At 33.8% G+C, this 8,164-nt stretch overlaps 1 pseudogene; it reads left to right on the forward strand.

Moving 5' to 3' along the window:
• Positions 1-1,991: 1,991 nt before the first annotated feature.
• The window catches only part of LOC117112020, a 9,100-nt pseudogene continuing 2,927 nt past the window's right edge, over positions 1,992-8,164 (forward strand).

Here is an 8,164-nt window from a genome sequence, read left to right on the forward strand (position 1 = left end):
ACTAATCTCCTAATAAAACACTACCACAGAGAAGTAGGTCACATGGGGAGAACTGCAACACACAAGAAGTCATCTACCATTACAAGTGGATTGCTATAAAACGGTCTTAACTGGTAGTCTTAACTCCTTGAATAAAGCCGGCTTTATCACTTAGACAGTCTTACTAAAGATATTCCTCTAAGACCATTGATATAAAACAGTCTTCCCTAAGACTGCTTTGGGTATTGAAATGCAAACAAGCACTCCCTGGTAATGTAAGATTGAGGGCAACGTCATGCTCGACACACGCAAATGTATCGAAATGGACGTAAATAAACGCTGTAGACCTATTTTTATAGACGTTGTGAGAAGTGTATGGAGCATTCGTCGTTCGATTCTCCGACTTTGACGATTTAGGCCTACCATTGCACTATTGAATTAGTCAGCAAAACGCCATGATGAAAATGATTTTTTAAGACCGTTTAAAGCCTCCTCCGAGTAGGCTTTAAAATTTAAGACGACTAACTGGTTAGACTGCGGTATAGCAATGGTCTATAATCATAGACCAGTAGTGACGTCATGATTATAGCCGGCTAACAGTTAAGACCGCTTATAGCAATCCGCCCCAGATCTTAATGAATATTTAATTACAACTTGGTCTCTAGAGCCATAATGTGTTTTAATACCTTTATAAAAACATTTAAAAACTTACCTTGACCTGATGTAAGAAAACTTGGTTCAATGGAATATTCTTTTTCACATTCTTTTTCTTCCACCAATACTTCATCCTTTATGTAACACTTTTTCTTGTAAAACATGTTTGCTACATAGTGCCTTAGGTATCCTATATCAAATATGAAAAAATACCATTTTGCTATATGCCTTCTAAAAGACAAGAAGAAATCTTGCACGCTCAAGTAATAACAAACAGTGCAGTCTGTCTAGGGATTTCATATACTGTAAAAGCTGGAGGACAAACAGAATCCTGACCACATTGTTAGGGTCAAAGGAAAAGCTCTTTTAATAATATTCATTTGGCAAATTAAAATACAATCTTGCCAGGGGCAAAAAAATGGAAATGAAACCAAATATTAGAATAGTTAATTGAAGATTCACAGTGATAGGCTCTCCTGTTGTATGTTTATAACGTATTGCACCTTTGTTTGAGTGCATGCTTGAGTAATCTCTAATAGTATGTAGTTAGTGCTCGGTGCGACTAATTATGCAGGCATGCAATTCCAGGTGTTCACACATGTTGTTGTTTATTAGAGATGGCTGCTTAGTTTTGTTATGTTCGTTATAATACCGGAAAGACGACTTTGATTTATCAGTTACTCAGTTTGTTGCCTTATTTAATTATTATTTACTTTGTTGTTGCATGCAGAAGCATTAAACCCATGATCCTTTAAAGTTACTGTGCTATTTAGCTGTATTTGAATCAATCGTCTTTATTGTTTTAAAAGGAGTGTGGGGTCCAGAACTACTAACCGAGTGGGCTCTGTTACACCAAACATCATCAAAAACAATACTGTAGACATGTTGAAAAAAGGAACCTTAAAATGTATGAATTAACAGAAGCTTACTATACAATTTCAAAGCAAAAATTTAATGACAAAAGGATCAACGTTTCAGGTCCATCATGGAACCATTTTCAACATCAAACGATTTAAAAACCTAAAAAATAGATATAAAAATGACTATCAGCAATATTTAAATAAAATTACACGTCCAAGTTACTTTTCAGCTAGGCATGGTCTAAATAATTTTAAAAAAATTGTTTTTGAAAATGTTTTGGTCAGAGCCAGTGGTGGCAACATTGGGGATGTGGACAGGGGGATAGTCGGCCCTTTTGTTTGGATCCGCTGTCGGCCATGCTGGACCTCTTGCCTGGGGCCACAGCTGGTCAGAGCTTTTCTGTTAAATTTAAAGGCAGAGACAATTTGTCATGTATAAAAGATGGTTTTAATTTGAATTGTATAAACAGACTTTATGGAACTGGGAACAAAAATAAAATGAGAGATAAAAAGAAGATGAATTTAGATGAAAGTACCAACACATAACTGTATTTGATTTTGGTGGTACAATCAAAGACAAGATCTATGGTACAAAAATTGTTTCCTGGAGGTTTTTTATTTAGTGTGCTTTTTTTCTGATTGACTTTGCTTTTTTCACAGCTGAGTGGGTTTCAGCAAGGACTGTACATAATACTACAATTCCCACTTCTGTCCACGTCCAATGAGGATGGCGTGGTCGGTTTAACTGTGCCATCCTTGCTGCGGTGAAACCAAAACCAAAGACTGTGAGTTCGAATCGTGTCTTGTATTGTAATTTTCTTTTTAATTTTAATATATATTTTTTTCAATTTAATGATATTTTAATTGTGTACAAATTATACGTGTCCTGTTAGTGGTAGTAATTAATGGCGGTTATGAACCCGGGCCGAAAACCCAATATAATAATAATAACTTACACCACCATGTACAGTATTCAGGCATGGAGAATATTTCTTCAATGAATTAAGCATGATTTAATATACTCTACTGCCTCTATTTTTATACTGCCCACATTGGAGCTTTCAAGATTACAAGAACTTGTTAGAGTTTATATTAACCCTCTATATTTTGTGTACATCCTGTAAGTGTTGATTTTTTGCTGTAGTCTTTGAAATAAATAAATATGTAGAACAGTGTGCGCAAATTTGTGTAATCATTATAAAACAACTAACTTTCGCCATCAACTCATCATTTTAATCCGGTACAGTACCAAATACCTTAAAATTGGCCAAAGTTATTCCTGTGTTTAAGAAAGGCGACGATGATAAACTATCAAATTATAGACTTATATCCACACTACCAATCTTTCCTATACTAGAAAAACTTATGCACAGAATACTTTTTAACTACCTTAATCAATATTGAACATCAATATGGGTTTCGTCAAAATCACTCAACCTGTCATGCAATACTTGAACTTGTTAATAACATTATTGAATCATTTGAAATTAAACAATTTTAATTAAGCTTATTTGTAGACTTATCAAAAACTTCTGATGTTGTTAACCACAAAATTTTACTCTCTGAAATTTTCCGTTATGGTATCAGAGGCATTTCTTTAGAATGGTTTAAAAGTTATTTAATTTTTAAATTGCAAACTATTTGTTTCTGTTGGATCATGTAGATCGTTGACGAGGGATATAACTTGTAGGGTGCCTCAAGGGTGGTCTTGGGGCCGTTACTTTTTTTAATATGTCAATGACTTGAAAAAAGTTGTATCGTCAGTGAAATACACAAACTGAAGGGTGTCACTAATTCTAGTCAATGACTTGACTAGAATTAGTGACACCCTTCAGGTTGTGTATTTCACTGACGATACAACTTTTTTTTTATTCAAATGAAGACTTTTAATGTTTTGTTCAATACGTTTAATAATGACTTAAAAAGTATTGGTTCTTCTGCAGCATTATTTTAAATAAAAATGTTATATATCATAAATCTAATACGTTGTTTTTAGGATTATTTATCAACGAAAATTTATGTTGGAAATTAAACTAACATTATGTTGCAAATAAAATTTCTAAATCAATAGGAATAATCAATAGGCTTAATAAACTTTTCCGATTTCTGAAGTGTCTTTTAATGACATTTAATTAAGTCAATTAAAGTTTAGGTTTCCTCCTCTTGAAAACAATTCAATGAATTATTATTATGAACCCCAAAGAGAAAGGGCGAAAATTTTGGCGAAAAGTGGTTGGGGGCCCTCCCCCGGGAAAAATGAGCTTTCCCGACTTCTAATTTTCCCATTGTAACAACAAAATTTCAGCTCAGGAGTCCTTAAAAGGTACCGTAGGTCTAGATTTTTTTTTTTTTTTGGGTGGGGGGAATTTTGTTTTGTCCTTAGCCCAAGGGGGCCCACAAATGTGAAAATGCCCACAAATGTAATAACCCACCACCCACAAATGTAATAATGCCCACAAATGTAACAACCAGTACCCACAAATGTAATAACGATCATCGCCCACAAATGTGATAACGCCCACAAATTGTACAGTAAATACAAACCATGACCTATTCGCCCACAAATGTAATAATTTTCTTTTAACTTCGAATGTAGGAGATATTAGACCTAAAAAATGGCCAAACCATGCATTTTGTGACAGACGCATGACATTTTGTCTGTAATTGCGGTAAGCAAAATTTCTGTAGCAACTACAGGGAAGTTCTGCAGCAGTACTTGAAAAGTATGTAATCTCCATCAAAATATTCAACTAGGCCTATAGATTTTAGATCCGGTTTGCCTTTTTTAATTCTGGCTTAAAAAAAAAAAAAAAAAAAAAACTTTCATGGAAGATAAACAGAATTTTGATGAGAGTGAAATATTTATTTGGTTTTAATTTCAATTTTTACTTCAAATCAACTGATACCAAGTCCATTTTCTGATAGTGGTTACAGGCCAGAGCATATTGGTAGGTAGCCCTGCATGTTATTATACGGCCTACCTGTATTTATTCATAAATATGTTCTCTAATATAGTAATAAACAGCAACAAAACATCTATCAATAACGTAAGTTGACTATTATATAGTATAGGTTAATACCTAGGCGTGACCGGTTACTAGCATAGCAGTATAGATAGTAGTAGTAGTGTATAGATAGGGCCAGCTGGCTTACATCAATCTCAACCTAGGCTAGGCTACAAACAATGATCTGGCCGGAAACAATCCAGGTGTTTGGCAGGGACCGACCGCGACAATTGGTCTAGTCTAGCCAGGGAGTTGTAACAACTCCCTGGTCTAGCCTAGCTAGACTCTAGAGGCCTATGTAGGCATGGAGTTATTATTTTGAGAACTTAATGGGCTAGGAGGTACACCTAGGCTTGTCCTGGACCTAGTTCCTAGCCCTAGCCAGCCTAGTTAGGGCCTAACTAGTCTAGGCCTATAGAATTTAGCATTCTACATTAGGCCTACCATATATTTCTCCTCTTCTATTTAATTTGTAACATGGCCGTCTCTCTGGCAGTGTAGGGGATTCCCCAAACATGATGACGTAAGTTCTTGAACGTTCGGCCGGCGCAAGCGCGTTTACGATACAACAGCCCATTCGTGCCGAATCTGTGTCAGCGAAATTTCGAATTACTAATTCGTAATTTCCGATTTAGTAGGCATAATTCGAAATCTCGAATCTGTGGACGCTAATGCTCGATTAAACGCTGCACCAAATGTGTTTTTATTTTCGTATGAAATCAGTTGTCTTCAATGTTAACAAAATGTATAATATTTATTTAAAATACAGTACCACTTAAAGTAAACAAACTTTATTGAAATACCTCAACATACTGTATTGTTAGTCATATTCATAAACTTGAGTATTTAGTTCATACTTCAATTAAATTTTATAAGGTAATCAATTTTAAGCCTTTGTTAAATACTCCTAATTTTGTTTCTGTTAAACTATGTTTAGGTAAAGACCGGTGGTAGAGTACCCTAATTATTAATTTGTTTAAAGATACTGTGCAACTTATATATTCTGATATTGATTGTTTATTTATCTAATTGTTTATTTACTGAATAATGAGCCTAACCATTCTTTCTCACTTTCTTTCTCCCCCTCTCTCCTGAAATTACCCATTTTCAAGCTTAATTATATACTGTATTAAAAAACAATATTGGCATAGGACCATAATTCTAATTATACATTTACAGCTGAAATTGTATATGTCCGCCCTTATTTTTCTTTATACCTGTAGGTTATTGTTTGGTTTCTCATTCTCTAATTTTCAAATTGTTCTGTAATGGTAATAATTTAGCATTGAATAATATACATCCCTCTAAACTGCCTTGCCTTTTTAAAATGAAGTTTTGATTCACCTTAATTTGTATTTGTTTATTTTCATGTCACCTTTAATATCACTTTATTAATATTACTTTATGTTATATGCTTTGCTTTTCAATTGATTTTATTTACATTATTGTTTAATTTAATCATTGTCTGTATATATCTATATTAAAAAATCCTAAGACCGGACTAACAGGCCTGAGAGCCAGAGTGTTTCTCACACTCTAGTTAATCCTAGCCAACTAAGGTTATATATTGTCTTAGTTTTTGTTAAATTTCCTTTCATTGTATTTTATGTTATTTCATGGGCTGAATAAAGAATGAATGAATGAATGAATTCAATTCAAATTCACAACTACGGTAAGCCTCAGTGGCCCACGGGTTAGTTGCATGGGGCTATGGTTATTCAATTATCATGGTTTTATATAAATTAAATTTTGATGAAAATATCCCGCCATTTTATTTTTAGTTGCCCCGTCATTCGACACTATTTATAATAATAATAATATGTCGTTCTTATATAGCGCAAAGCCTCTAAGCGCTTCACATTATTACCCAGGTCATTGGATCAAACACATATGGAACACATTGAACACTAAATGAAATTATTAAATTAAATTATATCTCCATAATATTGCGGCTAGTAATCAGCGCAGTGTTGGAACCTACCAGGTATCCACTTGTACTCCTGGGTGGAGAGAAGCAACACAGCAAGAACCCCCGACCTCGAGGTTGGGAGTCCAAGCCACAACCGATGCGCCGACCACTTCTATACCCCTCCTGTTTTACTCCTACACTTTTCGAGTAATTTGGAGGTCGATCTTTACCCACCACCAGAACCTGAACCAGTTCCAACATTGATGAATTGCACAACTTATAGTTGAAAGTTGAATTAGTAGGTCAAAACGGCAATAAACCAAAATGGCAATCATAGTAGACCAAATCGGCAAAGGAGCGAAATGAATGCCAAGACTAGCAAACGCCACCAAATGTTTTACTCAGTGCTTTTATATACGGTTTCCCCAATCTTTTTTAATATTGAATATGTATGTTTATTGTTATTATTATTTTGATGTTTTTCCCCCTTAATAGTGGTGTTTGTCTTGTTTTTTTAAATGTTTGATTTATTTTTGTACTGTAAATTGTCCCATCCAATCACTATATACAGTAGGCCTATGTTTGATTGCAATAAAGTTTAATTTGAATTATCATTATTATTATTATTATTATAATTATTATTATTATCATTATTATTATTATTATTATTATATTATTATTATTATATTAAACTAAACTACAACTCTGAAAGGTAACTTACATTCTTTTTCTTATTATTATTATTATTATTGTTGTTGTTGTCGTTCTTTCGCGTTTTTTACTTCTATGACAATTTAGCCTCATTTTACCTTATTTAAACCTTGTACACGTTCATGTTTATAATTAGTTTATTTTTTCTTGTTTTTACTTTTATGACATAAATTGTTTAAAATTATTTTGTCTGACATGTATTTTAAAGTTTTCCTTATTTAAATGTCCACTGATGCTTTAATATTGTTTCTCCCAATCTCTTTATTCTTTAATTTGTATTATTATTATTGTTCTTGTTGTTCTTATATTTAGACACCCCGTGGTTGGGGTTGAAGTACCCCACCATGGTTTATGATTATGTCACCTCTAGATGCTGAGAAATGGCACTCAGACTTAAATTTGCACATAAATTTGACAAATTTAGTGAGCCAGACCAGTGCTTCCCCCTCCCCCATTAAATCTACCACTGACAATTAATTAATGCCTAAATTACAATTCAGGAGTCTGTAGAATCAGAACTTCAAATTGTGTTCCCCTGTTCGCACCAGATTTGTTTTTCCACAATACCAGGCCTAAAGTCAACATGAGCTCAACAAGGATATTCAAGTTATTTTGATTTATTTGAATCTTTTGTGCTTGGACTGTAGCCAACACAGTAACTCTCTTCATTCTTAATTTCCTTCTGTATGCATGCTTGTATGTAGCATTTGGCAAGGTAGTGCTAATATAACTACATAACAGTTACCACTACAATAAGATATGAACAAAATAAGCAACAATACAATCTCTTTTTTGTTTTCAAAATTGCAAGTTTGAAGATTCCATAATTGACTTATAAAAAAATAAATTTCTTTATACTGTAAGTTTCACAAAATACCGTCATTTGTATAATATTGGTGTTGAGGGTTCAAACAAGGTAATTCAACAGAAGGACGCACCGTCTCTGCTCTCGAACATAGCGCGTGCGTACAGTCCTTTGATCTTTACTGTGGCATCGACAATCCGATATTAGTGTATGCCCGCCATTCGTTTTATGGTGTTAGTTT

Source organism: Anneissia japonica, unplaced genomic scaffold, assembly GCF_011630105.1.
Source record: "Anneissia japonica isolate Jap-2015-1 unplaced genomic scaffold, ASM1163010v1 scaffold16430_len14728_cov124, whole genome shotgun sequence".
Taxonomy (NCBI): Eukaryota; Metazoa; Echinodermata; class Crinoidea; order Comatulida; family Comatulidae; genus Anneissia; species Anneissia japonica.